The sequence below is a fragment of the Lactuca serriola genome, chromosome 1 (assembly GCF_051521515.1).
Source record: "Lactuca serriola cultivar US96UC23 chromosome 1, Lser_US96UC23_V15, whole genome shotgun sequence".
Lineage (NCBI taxonomy): Eukaryota > Viridiplantae > Streptophyta > Magnoliopsida > Asterales > Asteraceae > Lactuca > Lactuca serriola.
Window position 1 is genome coordinate 242548338 of NC_136408.1, and position 15195 is coordinate 242563532.

Here is a 15195-nt window from a genome sequence, read left to right on the forward strand (position 1 = left end):
ACTAGTTGATTCCAGGGGCATTTTGGTAATTATTGGCTTTTGTTTTGAGTTCAGAGTTTTGGTGGTGGCCAGTGTTGGAAATCGTATCAGTGGTCGGAGCAGCTTGGGTTTATCTTTTCAGTCGACAATTGCGAGGTGAGTTATCCTCACTATATCAACAGGGTCTAAGGCACCAAGGCCGGCCCTTTTATCGGACTGAGATCCGAGTATCGTTGTTATGTTATTGCTTTGCTATGTTTGCATCCTGGTAGTTAGGATGATGCTATGTTAGAGACCTGGTTAAGGTCGGTATCCTGGTATATAGGATGGTGTTATGATAGAGACCTGGTTAAGGTCGGTATCCTGGTATATAGGATGACGGTATGCTAGTGACCATTTAGGTCGGTATCCTGGTAGGGAGGATGTTATGTTATGTGATCTGTTAGATCGGTTGATTGAGTGTAAATTGTTATATGCTTTAATGTTTATGTGCACATGGTTGTTGGAGTGGGGTTGGGTTGAGGCGGGTCCTACTTTGTGCTGTAGGCCAACATACCCAGGGCGGACCGGCTGTCCCGAAGGCCCAGCAAGCGGTCCGGATAGGTTGGAGGCCCCAAGAGGGCGGACCAGACGAGCCGAGGCTCGGAGAGTGGACCAGGCCGACTGAAGGCCCGGTGCGGGCGGACCAGTCGTACTGTAGACTCAGAGAGTGGACCAGGTGGATTGAAGGCCCTGTGCGGGCGGACCAATCACACTACAGACTCTATGTATATGGCTAGACTCGGAGGGTGGACCAGGTGGACTGTTGGCCAGTGCGGCGGACCAGTTACACAGTAGACCCGGGATAATGGGAAGTATCTGAGATCTTGTGGTGTTTTTCAGTATGGTGGTCACGAGGCATGCTGGGAGCGGATCCGGGTCAGGATCGGGAGTCGGAGAGGGCGGTCAGGGTGGGTCAGTACCGCCCAAGGTTATTGGTCAGATGAGCATAGGAGAGTTGGATGCTAGGATTCGTAAGATCCTACATGATGAGGTTGCTGCATTGTTCCGGGCCGAGTTGCCGGAACTGTTTGGGTCGATCAAGACCGCCATGATTAAGTATTTTGATGAGCGCTATGCAGCTCTCGCAGAGACGGCTGCCGCGACGGCTACAGCAGGAGGGGGAGGAGCCGGTCGAGGTTTTCAGTATCGGGACTTCGATAATACGAAGCCTCCTACCTTCGATGGGGTGCCGGACCCGATTGTTGCTATGAGATGGTTGTCGGACGTGGAGGGGTGTTTCTTCACGTGTTCATGCCCTGCTGATCAGAGGGTGAGGTGTGCTCTAAACATATTGAGGCTCGGGGCGAAGGATTGGTGGAGATTGACCACGGGGTCATTTTCGGATGCACAGAGGGCTGCGGTTTCATGGGATCAGTTTCAACAGATGTTCAACACTCGTTATGTTCCGCGGGTTGAGAAGGAGAGATTGGCTCAGGAGTTCCTTGAGCTGAAGCAGGATTCGGAGTCGGTGACGGAGATCACCGGGATGTTCACTGAGAGGGCGATGTTTTGCCCCGAGTTTGCTTCGGAGCAGGCTCAGATGTCCCGATACCTTAGTATGCTCAAGAGGGATATCAGGCACTTTTTTTCTACGCAGAGGTGCGAGACCTTGTTAGAGTTACAGGAGGCCACCAGGCGGCGTGAGTTGGAGATTGAGTTGCAGTTGCGAGAGCAAAGGCAGGCTTCGGTGCAGTCGCAGCCGGCGCCGAAATTTTCTAATACCGTTGATTCTAGATTGGGAGATCAGAGCAGCCACACTTATGGGAAGTGTGGGAAGGGTCACACCGGAGTTTGTAGGTCCGGTGGTGCATGTCGCAAGTGCGGAAAGGAGGGGCACTATGCTAGGGATTGTCGGCAAGCAGCCCCAGGGCAGGATTTGAGGATTTGTTATCATTGTCATTAGGTTGGGCACCTGAGGGTCAACTGTCCACAGCTTACTGCAGGACCGGTGCAGGCTGCAGCATCGGCCACATTGAGGATCACGGGTGGAGGTCAGGGTGGAGCAGAGCCCCCAAGGGCTCAGGGTCATGCTTTTCAGCTTATAGCAGAGGAGGTCAGGGCAGTACTGGATGCAACTGCAGGTATGTTTCTTTCTTGATGTCTTGTTATTTTATGATTATCGTGGAGTATTATTTATCTGCCAGTCTCGTTGTGTGATTCTCGGTATTGTATTCGTTGTTCTTTGAGGGTTATGGTATGGATATGGGTTTAGTGTTGGAAGTCTTGTTTGGTTATCATTCATGAGGGTTATTAGTGGATATCTGGCGTTTGGTCTGAATGTCGAGTAGGATCTGCAGTATGAGGAGTGATTAGCTGAAGATCGAGTTTCTTTTGAGCCCGGAATGATCAGTGTTGATATGTGATTTTGCTAAGGTTGCTCGTTCTTGTGGGAATCAATTCGTGTGTAAGTGGTTGTGTTGTGTAGGGTTGTTGAGGGAGGTCGGTGATGGCGACCGGTGGTTGATAGTCAGTGCTCTAAGTGGGGGAGAATTGGAGAATTCTCCGGAGGATCGATGAACATGAGAGGTTGTTTAGCTGCTTGGGATTCAACAGTGTTTCGGTTAGCCAATAGCGTAGGCTGGTATGAGTAAGTGGCAGGCGTGCGGGGCGGGATGCAAACCTAGGGTGATTGATTGTGGAAGGCCTGGAATCGGGCCGAGATTGAGTATGTAGGAAGGATATAGAGTTCGGAAACCCTAGAGGGCTAGAACAATATGCATGGGAGGGTTTCCCGAACAGATAACTCGGAATGATGAATGCTAGCTGAGCGGTCCGGGTAGACTGAAGGCCGGTAGGCGTACCAGTTAGGCCGAAGGCTCGGAGAACGGTCAGCTAGGCTGAAGGCCCTGGAGGGCGGTCCAGATCGACTGAAGGTTCTGAGAGTGGTCCAGATTGGCTGAAGGCCTGGTAAGGCGGTCCAATCATGCTGAAGACTCTGCAGGTGTCGTTAGATCGGTTCGAGGAAATGGACTGAGTATGTCGTGATGTGTTAGCATTAGAAGGTCTGGCCCCGGGCATTGATCTCAATTAGTGGAGATAGTGCATGGAATCGAGAGTCCTTGCGATCGGATTAAGAGCATGTGTGGTGCATGGAATAGCGGTTATGCTATATGGGAGTGGTGTAGCGTTGGGCGAGCACCGTGGCACTTGTCGTAGTGACAAGGTGGCCAAGTGGATTTCCTTGGTAAGGAAAGGAGAGGAATGTAGCTCCGAGAGGGAGTGTAAATTCACAGAAGTGAAAGCAGTAGTGCGGAGTTATGATTGGAGTGATCCAATTATGGTCATTGAGCAGTGTGTTGCGGCAGTGGTATGGAATTACATCCGGATTGGATGTCTGCTGAGGTCGCGGAAGGAACTCCGAGGGTGTAGAGCCAAGAGGCTCGGAAGGGATGCAGGGATGGAATCTTGGATTCCCAGTTTGATTTTGATCAAGGAATCGTGTATGTAGTGGTAATTCATCCTAGGGGATATTTGGAGGTGTCGTCAGTGTGACGGGTTTTCCCAACCCGAGGGTGCTAGAGCTAGTTCAGCATGTGCATGTGATTGCAAGAGGAGAACTCATGGGAGTGGGAATTCTGGTGGTTCATGGTTATTTCTAGCTCGTGGGGTCGAGTGATTGTTTTGATTTGGAGCGGGTGAAGTATCATGGAATGATACTCAATTGATCAGTTGGTAAGTGTGGTTGTCAGAGGGCGAGGCCAGTGGCCGGCTTGAAGCGGTGGTCAGAACACCGCGGGAAGGAAATTTGGGTTTGGGTTTCGGTGGTTGTGCTTTGAGGAACTTGGTCTGGTTATGCCAGGCGGTGCATAGCGAGAGTAGTTCTCGAGTCGTGTTGCCGTAAGCTTCGAGGACGAAGCCTAATTTAAGTGGGGGAGAATTGTAACATCCCGGAATATCAAGAGTAGAGTTAAAGGGCTAAAAGTGTAAATGGGAAAGGGCAACTCGACGAGTAGGGTCGCGACTCTGGACGCGTGTTAAGTGACCAACTCGGCGAGTAGCATGGGTGGACTCGGCGAGTTGGTGCTGAGTGGAGAAAACCCATATGAAGAACATCATATCTTCTCCCCAACCTCCTTACCATTCCTTGAGTTCCAGAAACCCTAAATTCAATAGGAGACACCATTGTTGAGTGAATTAGAGCTTGGAGAAGGAGCTTTGGTGCTTTAAGCTTGAAGATTGGAGGCTTGTATCAGCAAGCTTGGGGAGATCAGGAATCTGCAGTTGGTTGGGCTCATTCCAAGGGTAATGAACATTTCCTTAAGCTATTTTCTTCATGGGTTCATGTGTGGTGGTTGTTTTGGCACCTAAATTGAGATAGAAGCTTGGATCTGAGGATGCTACTTCAGATCTAAGCTTGTGATGGTCCTATATGTCATAAAGTCCTTATTCTTGAGTGTTTGGTGGAGCTCTTTTGCCCCAAACCATAGCCCTAGAGTGTAAAATGCCTAGATGTCTTTGGATCCACGTAAAGTTTGCCACTTTACATGATGGATGGCTTGTAAAAGAGTAGATCTATGGTTTAGAGCTTCTGCATGGCTTGGAAAGCCTCTGTGTGGTTTCAGATCTAGGGGTACTCAGCGAGTCACAAGGGTGTACTCTGCGAGTAGCTTGAAGATAGGCTGGAACTCGACGAGTTGGAAGAACAACTCGGCGAGTTAGTTGAATATGGGTAGGAACTCGACGAGTTGGAAGAACAACTTGGCGAGTTGGTTGTAGATAGCCTTGGACTCGACGAGTATGTTCTTGGACTCGGCGAGTCTGGTCGTGAGGTCCTAACCTTTCCTTTGGTTGAGTTGTGAATCGGTGAGTCGAGGGATGACACGGTGAGTCGAGTGTGAAAGGACTCAGAGTTGTTGGACTCAGTGAGTCTCGGGGTGACTCGTCGAGTTGAGTCGCGAATTGGGGTAGTGTTGTGCATGGGGACTCATCGAGTCATCGGGTTGACTCGGCAAGTAGAGTCAGTAAGTGGTTGACTTTGACATTGACCAAGGGTTGACCAGTTGATTCCAGGGGCATTTTGGTAATTATTGGCTTTTGTTTTGAGTTCAGAGTTTTGGTGTTGGCCAGTGTTGGAGATCGTATCAGTGGTCGGAGGAGCTTGGGTTTATCTGTTCAGTCGGCAATTGCGAGGTGAGTTATCCTCACTATATCAATAGGGTCTAAGGCACCAAGACCAGCCCTTTTATCGGACTGAGATCCAAGTATCATTGTTATGTTATTGCTTTGCTATGTTTGCATCCTGATAGTTAGGATGATGCTATGTTAGAGACCTGGTTAAGGTCGGTATCCTGGTATATAGGATGGTGTTATGATAGAGACCTGGTTAAGGTCAGTATCCTGGTATATAGGATGATGCTATGCTAGTGACCGGTTAGGTCGGTATCCTGGTAGGGAGGATGTTATGTTATGTGATCTGTTAGATCGGTTGATTGAGTGTAAATTGTTATATGCTTGAATGTTTATATCCGCATGGTTGTAAGATTGGGGTTGGGTTGAGGCGGGTCCTGCTTTGTGCCGTAGGCCAACATACCCAGGGTGGAACGGATGTCCTGAAGGCCCAGCAAGTGGTTCGGATAGGCTGTAGGCCCCAACAGGGTGGACTAGATGTGCCGAGGCTCGGAGAGTGGACCAGGCCGACTGAAGGCCCGGTGCGGGCGGACCAATCATACTGTAGACTCAGAGAGTGGACCAGGTGGATTGAAGGCCCGGTGCGGGCGGACCAATCACACTGCAGACTCGATGTATATGGTTAGACTCGGAGGGTGGACCAAGTGGACTGTTGGCCGGTGCGGCGGACCAGTTACACAGTAGACCCGAAGTGCATGGCTTTTCTATGCTCTGATATGATATGGCATGTTATGCGTGTATGGTATATGTGGTTGGTATTTTGGGGGTATTTCACTAAGCTTTCGGGCTTACAGTTGTGGCTTAATGTTTTTCAGGTTCTTCAGGAGACTGTGGCAAGGCAAAGGCATGATCGTACCGCTTCTCATGATTATGTTTTGCGATGTGGTTCTGGGAAGACTCTAATAATAATTGTATCGAAAACCTTTTTGTAATAACATTATGAAAATGGGTTGGTTTTTAAAAGTAAAAATTTGTTGAAATTTTATGGTCGTTACAAGATCTAGGGTTTAAAGTCCTGGATGAATTGCATGTACAATAGAGAAACCTAAGCATTAGGGTTTGTATGAGCACATAGGATGTTCTTATGCCTAAAACCCAATAGTGGTATCAGAGCCTTGATTGGTTTCTATTGTATTGATGCCTTGCATGTTCATTCTTGTTGCAAAATCGAAATTTTGGCTTTCTGACTGATGAACTCGGCGAGTTGGCTCCTACTCGGCGAGTCCATTGAGGAACTCGGCGAGTTCGAGCGTCAGAAGGAGGCAGTTTCGGGATTTCTTGATGTTTTACTTAAAGATACTTGCCTTAACTGTTATGGGTCATTAAAATTCGAATTTTAATCATATTTTGAGTGTATCCTTGATTAAACAAAAGATAATTACCAATTGATTAGATAATAACTTCCTTATTTTATTAAAGTTTGATTATTTTTATTAATTGGGTAACTTATCTTGCAAGAAATTGATTTTAGGTCAAATTAGATAATAATTAGATTAATTGTTTAATTTAAGTTATTTGCTATTTGATCCTTGTGTTTTGAAAAGCTTCAAAAACTTGCCCTCAAGTTTTGGAATTTAAATTTTGATTAAAAGGTTTGATTTTGAGATATTTATATTCTAAACCCTAATGTTTTGAAATGTTTCAAAACTTTCCCTCAAGTTTTGGAATTTAATAGTTGATTAAAAGTTCAATTTACGAATGTTAAATTCTAAAACCCTAGTATTGTTTTGAAAAGTTCAAATCACACCCTTATGGTTTTATTAATTAATTAATGTGTATAATTAAAAGAGATTTAATAAATCCATATAGTTTTTGGTTTACAATTTAATTAAATTAAAAGTGTAATCTATTAAATTAGACCACATAGTATTTTAAAAGTATAAAATACACCCTATACTATATATAACATTAAAAGTCTCACATTATATATGTATGAGTAAAAGTCAGTGTTACCGTTAGTAGGCCTCATTCACGAAGCTGGTCTATAAGGGGTGTTTAATGAAATTTCCTATAAAATGGCGATTGAATGGGTATCCACTCTTACCCACCGCACTCTTGAATAGTGGAGGGTCGTTAGCCGAACGGGTAGGATAGGATAGAAACCTTCCATTATAAGTATAATGAAGTACAAAAGTAACTAAATGCTTTTACAAATTCCCAATCTTAGTTACTTTAGGCAAAAGTGAATTGATGCAATTGCAGGAAATTACACTCTGTGCCCTTGCGAAGACGTTAGTGGAGCATGTGTGGTTAACCGGCACACTAAATGGTTCTAAGAAAAGGTAGCAAAGGGTGACTCAATGTTTGTCATAGTTCGGTGGAGCATGTGTGGTTAACCAGCACATCGTATAGGTGACTGTAACAAGTGGGCTCACCATGTAAGTTTGCATGGTTATTGACACCCGCTTTGTGATCCTCGGTATCCCAGTCACAAACTAGAGGGGCATATCGAGATTTAAACATGCCATTGAAAAGTTCAATGAATCTCAAAAGATCTAGGAATTTTCAATAGATTTAAAACTTAAATTTCTTTTTCGTTTTTCATGGTGGAAAATTAGTGAATCGTCATTCACTTACCTTCAAACGTTCTGGAATTTGGGTTACGACATCTCTTTCCCAGGTTGTGGAATATTGTGTTGGGTCCTAGCGTTAATATCTCATTTGGGTGATTTATTAAGAACTCAATCAATCAACTAACTTTTGTTTTCTCCCGTTTTGTAGATGTCAAAGTATGACAACTATGGTATTCCCATATCCCGTGGAACAAGCTTTCCACATGAAGATGATATTCCACGATTCGATCGAGGAACAAGAGATCATGCTTCACTTCCTCCACCTCCTCCAATTAGTCTCCCTAACCCACAATTTCAAAAGATTGAAAAGTTCAAACTCAATCAAGCCCTTTTGACAAGTAAACATGAAGAAGGAAAGTCAGTGTGTGCACACATCCTAGAGATGAAGTCACACATTGATGGATTAAGTATGATGGGAACTGTTGTCTGTGAGGAGCTGGATGTTGACTGGGTTCTTCAGTCACTTCCTAACTCATATAGTGAGTTCGTAAGAGAGTACTATATGATGAACCATGACGTAACCCTCATTGATCTCACCTATTTGCTTATTGCTGCTGAATCAACAATGATTTGGCGCACTGGAAAAGCAAAGTTGTTTGGTGAATCTGCCTTCCGGACCTCTATAGATATAGGCAATGGCAACGAAAGACATGCCATGGTTGAAAAGTTTGTTCATAAGAGAAAGGCAAAGTCTGAAGTACTTCCATGTGTTGTTCCAAAAGAGTCAATTTGCTTTTATTGGCAAGAGAAGGGGCATTGGAGACAAAGCTGCCCTATTTACCTAAGAGATCTAAGAGATGGGAGAGTCAAAACGTATGGCTCTACTTGAGGTAAAATCCATTAACTAACTCTTTTAAGTTCCTATTCTAGATTCTTAATACATAATGTGATAAGATTACAATTAATGTTTTGAAGGATCGAAGAAAAGAGAGGAAGCTTGAGGGAAGAAGTGAGCAGAATCTAATCTTGAAGAAATGGATTTCGATCGCATTGCTTGAAGATTGGATTCTTGAGCTACTACTTAGAGTTAGAAAAGATTGCTAAGAAATATGTATTAACATAGTTTTTCGATGAGTTGCATTGAAAGGACAAATTTTTCCGCAATAAAATAAATTTTGGTTTTATATTATTTATTTATCCTTACAATGAAATGTATGAAAAATTGATGTTTGAAAGTTTCTATCATTAGAAATAATGGTTTTGATTCTTAATGTTATTTGTGGAGATGTCGAGAGTTTACCAAATGGGGAGAGTTTCTTGGAATCATGCAAATTGGTTGCACGATGAATGAGAAATTTCACATTTGAAAACAAGACTAGTTCGTTGACAAAGTGTCAAGTGAAGGACTAATAGATCGAGTACACAATGTTGTGTGTTGATCAAGTACACCACAAGAGTAACAAAAATATTCGTCATGATTTACTAAAAGTTTAGTAAATATGATTATACTTATAAGATTAAGTGTCATTCTGAATTGATTGAAGGAGTTTAAATCAATAGCAGAACGAATAAGAAGAATCAAGTAGGCAGAAGGATAAAAGTTTCTCTATTCTAAGAAGAATGGAGAGTACCTTTTATTATGTTTTATGATAGGTCTTAATGATTAAGAACCATATCCCAATTGATCCCCTAAATGAGTCTTAGTACAATTGTGTGTCTGAGAAGAGGAATCAAGAATTGAGGAAATGGTTAAATCAGGAAGTCAATCATACTTCGTTCCAAAACAAGTCTTAAAGTTAAGATTGTGACATTGAGTGACAAGTCTTAAGAAGGTTTATAACGTTCATCAAATGTAGAATTTGGAAAAAGGTTTTCTTATTCTTGCACATTTGAAATTGGAAAGTTGTGATGTCTTGGATAAGACAAAGACCAACTAGGACCAATTTATGAAGTGTTTTGTCTTGATAAAAGCTACACTAACTCTTGAATATTTGTTTGTCAAGAAATGCTTATTGACAAGAGAATCTTATATGTCAAGGAGTCAGTGGGAGTCTTAATGTTCTTGAAAGGTTTCAAGAATAAATCAAAATAAACCTTATCGATCATCACTAGCACACGAGTCGAGGTTTACAACCTATCGTGTTGACATCATCTTGTTTTCTGTACCGTTCCAATTGAGTTAATTATGCATGTAAGCCCTCTGAGTTCTCATTTGAATGCATAAAAGTCAAGGACCTTGATCAATGAAAAGTACATTGATAAGGGTGAGCTGCTTAACTACTTGGAAGACATGGTGCGCAGCCGTGTTACCATAAGACAAGAGTTCAAGCTTAAGAAAAGTTCGGTCCATAAGGGTTTGGATTTGTCGTAAACTATGGTTTTGACAAATTCGCATGGATTAGAACAAATACACCATTAAAATCTAAGTGTCATAATATTCTCTCCTTCATTAAAATGACTGTGAGGAAATGCTTTCACTAAGAAAGATTTTAAGAAGATTGTGAAATTGTATTCTCGAATTTGATTATGGTTATGGTATCCCTTTCCATGATTCGAATTGTGAGATTTGGCAATTAGTCTGAATTGTTTAAGACACACATATGAGCTATCTAAGGCAAAGGTGTATAAGTTTAAGAAGACTTGATAAAAGATTATCAAAGCATTGAGTACTAGAAATATGAACTTAAAGAAATTCAATAGGCATTATTTTTTTTTTCTGAAAGTTAAGTTGTTTCTGAATATGTGTCAAAGCTAGTGGGAGCATAAGTGTTATGTTTATAATAATCATCGTGATAGTGGGAGCATAAATGTTATGCTTGTATGATTATTAAGGCAAGTATTGCAAGTTAGCAATATCAATTATAGAAAACAAGAGTTATACTTTACGAAGTCGTAAGGATTGAATAGTTGTTTTGCTATAATTAAGGGAGAGAATATTGCACTTCATTTCAAATTTAAAGGCTTAGGTTGTGGAATGTTAATAGATTTAGTCAAGGATACATAATGTGTTCTTAAATTTCGATTATGATTACGGTATCCCTCTTCATAGTTTGAATTGTAAGAACGAGACATATAAAATATTATGTCAGAAGATTGATAAGGTATCATATCTTTATGTAAGACATTATGCATTGTGTCCCATATGTTTTCGGTATAGGATCGATTGCAAATGCTATGGTATTTGACCATTCTAAAATTTTCCAAATGTCTAGCGCATTTAGAGGGAAAAAGGACTAGAATCGGTTTTGACTAAGATAATTAAACAACTATCAAAGGACGATCCAAAGCTTGCTGAGGATTGGTCGCTTGTGAGTAGTTGGAAGTATGATATTGGATGGAGCATATCGACATTATTATGAATAGATAAGATTGTATTAAGAATGAGTTGTCATATGGTAAGTATGGAAAGGTTTCCATATTGGGAGTTGGATATTGAGAATCTATGTCTAGATTAGAAACCTTTATGCAAAAAGATGTTCAAAGGAATGTACTATGATTGAGAGACATCACATCTATGGAATTGTCTTGTAACAATTTCTGATAGAGTGTTTTGTAATTCAATGGCAATAGTCATTGTGACCTTAGTGTAGTGACATTACAAAAGGATCATTGCATAAAATGTTAGAATCTAACGTATTCTATAAGTAGCAAGAATATGATATTCTTACACTTGTGATAAGGATTGGGAGTTGTGAAATGAGTGTGATTGGAAATGTGTTCATTTGACCTATTTCACAAAGTAAGGACCATAGGTAAACATTGTGTGCATGCTAAGAGCATGGGACAAGTATGGTTATAATTCAAATAAGAAGTTGATTACCCGAAACAACAAATCATGAGTAATCGATATGGTGATAAATAAAAAGTGTTTTATTTATACTCAAAGGTTTGAGGCCATATGGGATTAGTATTATTCTTTGTTTCACTTTGCATGTTTTGACATCCTGAATAATTTAATTGGTTCAGAACAGTCAAATTATTCGAACGGACCACAGTCGTTCATATGTTGGAAGTAGATATGAATGAAGACTGTCATGAATTGGTGTGTGGATTGTCTAAAGAGTGTTGGACATAAGCAAATGTTTGCTGCAACGTTCATGAGTGCTTATGAATATGATTTGAGCATTGGATTAAACCCACGCTCACTTGGATCACTTCATGAATTATATCACGAGTGATTGGTGAGACGATAATATCTTATATTCTTGAAACCGAGATGTGTGAGTTGTATCTTGCAAGTCGGTTGCACATTCATAGTATGTAAATGCACCAGTAACTTGGTGTTATAAAACATATTGTTGTGTGTAATTCGGTAAGTGAGTGCAAGCGAGCATGGAGTCAAAGTTTATCCGTTCCTTTTATCCAAAGTAGGATAAAAGCGATATCTTTGGGCCCCTCGATGATTTAGTGATGGCACCTAAGCGCTTGGCTAAGCTGAGACTAAATTGATGTGTTCAATTGTAGTCTGTTGTCAGTCATCATAAATCAGAAGTCGGGAAATAGTATAGAGGGAATGATTAAGTTCATGTCTCATATCTATAAGATATCTAGAATGGAGGAATATATGATCCCTTATCTAAAGGACACGCGTATCTGATAAGATCAGAGTTGACAGCGGCTTTGGAAAGCTACGATTGCAGATCAGGATCTGAAGTCATAAGCAGAATAGTTATTAGACTTATCCAAGTGGGAGACTGTTGGATTAGCGTCTAAGTCCATAACTATTTTGGTATGTACTTGACCCGACGGTGCATGATCCTTTTGGGTTGCCTTCACCAAAGCAACTTCATAGGATGAATTATGGAGAGAAAGGATTAATTATGATTTATTAATATATTATGAGAATAATATATTAAAGGATAAATCATATCGTTTAATTAATATTAGTCAAGAATTAATAAGAATTAAGTGTGTGGCTAAAAGATATTAATTAAACTTAAGGGACTAGAACTGTCATTTGTGTGATAGATGAATATTGAGCTAATGGACTCCATATTAGAGGAGTGGACGAATTCTATGGGGAAACCCATTTAGAAATCGTCCAAGGCCTTTAAGAAAGGAGTCCATGGGTTGCTTAGGGCCTAAGCATCCAAATTAGGGTTTCCTTGTTAAATAACCCTAATAGCCTCACTATTTAAAGAACCCTTAAGCCCCAAAAACGTGGTGAACTTGTTCCTTAGGGTTTCCACACGTTTTGGGCAGCCTCCACTCTCCTTATGCTTCATCCTCTTGCTCTTGGTGTTTGTGAACCATTAGAGGAGTGACAATTGTGACTCTAAGCTTTCTAAAGTCATTACAAGGAGGGTTTGTGATTGTTAATGCTACAAAACAATCAAGGTAATATCTTAAACCCATTATTATATATAATATTGATTATCATATGCTAGATCTAGGGTTTAAAGTCTTGGATGAATTGCATGTACAATAGAGAAACCTAGATCCAAGCATTAGGGTTTGTATGGGCACATAGGATGTTCTTATGGCTAAAACCCAACAAAAACAACATAGGAAGTTATTGTCTTTTCTAGTATTCGAAGGAGAGAAATTCGATACAACTTCTTATGATTGTGAGAACAAAATCTCAAAATTCGACAAAGTCCCTAATGATCTGTATGCTAATGGGATTGTTAGAATTGACGAATGTCTAAATGCTAATGAATTAGTGCATACTATGAATGAGACTCTGACTGAGACTGAACAAATCAAAATTTTGAACATGACTGAGACTTCGACTTTAGACTCTCAGCAAAATTATGCTGATATCCAAGATGACAATGATAATATCAGTGAGATTGAGGAAGAGGAAACTATTGATTGTTCTCGATTATATATCATTAATGTCACTTCGATGTCCAATGGAAGAGAAATTTGTCATGATTCATTGGAGAAGGTTAACATTGACTGTAACAATTGGTAAAAATTAGTGAGAGTTTGGTGGTCAAACCACCGCAAACCGCCATGTATTAATGGCAAATTGTGTGTAATTTTATGCTTATAATGTATACTAAATATATTATATTTATAATTTCCTTTAAAAATATCACAAACTGCTTAAACCGTCTATCATTAAAAATTGAATAAAAAATCAACAAAAATTAATTCTGTTTGTGACGTTAAAAATAATTTTTTGCATAAATTATATTTGAAAATTATGTATATGAAATTTGAGAATATTACATTCTCCTGATTTTGTAGATATAAAGAACGCCCAAAACGAAGGTCGTATGAGAAAGTTATACATTTTTAAAGTCATAAAAATCAGTATTCATCTGATTTTTCTGAAACGGACTGTGCATTGTTCCTTTTGGAATAACTGCTAACCTCGTAAATCAATTTTGAACATGTTTTCGAAATCAGACTACTGTCTGTTATTTTATTATATTTTCATAATATTTTTAAACTCGACCAAAATCAGATTCCTAAAATCTGTCGAATCTGATCCTTCTACATTTTTGAAATCACCATGACCAGGACAATTAATAGATAGTTTCATATAAATATTATGGAGTAGGGATCGATGGCACGAAAACCATGAATCGAAGATTACACCATAAAATAAATAAAGAAATAAATAAAATATATATTATTTGGTTTTACATAAAATATCTTTCTAAATCTAAGTTGTGTACAACAAAATCATTTTCAATCAACAAATTTATACATTTCGAACTGAAAGATTATGATTTTTCATGTGAGTTCGTTTTCAACGTTAATTTACAATAGGGAACAGTGGCATGAAAACCATATAATTATACCAGATTGACCATGAAATTTTAAAATTTTGACATTGAGATGGTTTCTACTATTGGTAACTCATGTCGAAAATATTTTGGAAATCCAATTTCATGGTTGTGAATCTTAACGATGAAATAGTTCAATATTTCAAAAAATCGTGTACATGTAAATACATATATTTATGAAGAGCGTATTTTTCAAAACAATACAATATGTAGTAGCCAAAGTTCTTATAAAATTCATATTACATATAACAAATAGACAATTGTGTTAAGCATAATGTGTATATGTTAAGTAATTAAAAGTCTATAAAAACATTATATATATATATATATATATATATATATATATATATATATATATATATATATATATATATATATATATATATATATATATATTATGTATCATTCCTAATACCAATTAATTGAATATATAACAATTCGAGCATTTAGTATATACAAATTCCAAACTTTTTATATATCTTACCGTTATACATAGTAAACCATGATATACGAGTGTATAAGTATTGTGCGTATGCATTAATGCCTTCAAAAAAATCTAAAACAAATACACACATGTATACAACTAAGGAAACTATTAACACTAATAGAAATTCAACCAAATACATGAATACCAAATACATGAATAGATAAATGTATCTTACTAGTTTTGTCAATCACAAAACACCTACATGTACAAATAAAAACCAATATGCAATGCAATGTACTCTACAAATCCTTCCAAGATTTCCATGTACCACAAATTCATAAAAGAAATCTTCCAATATCTGTGTTAA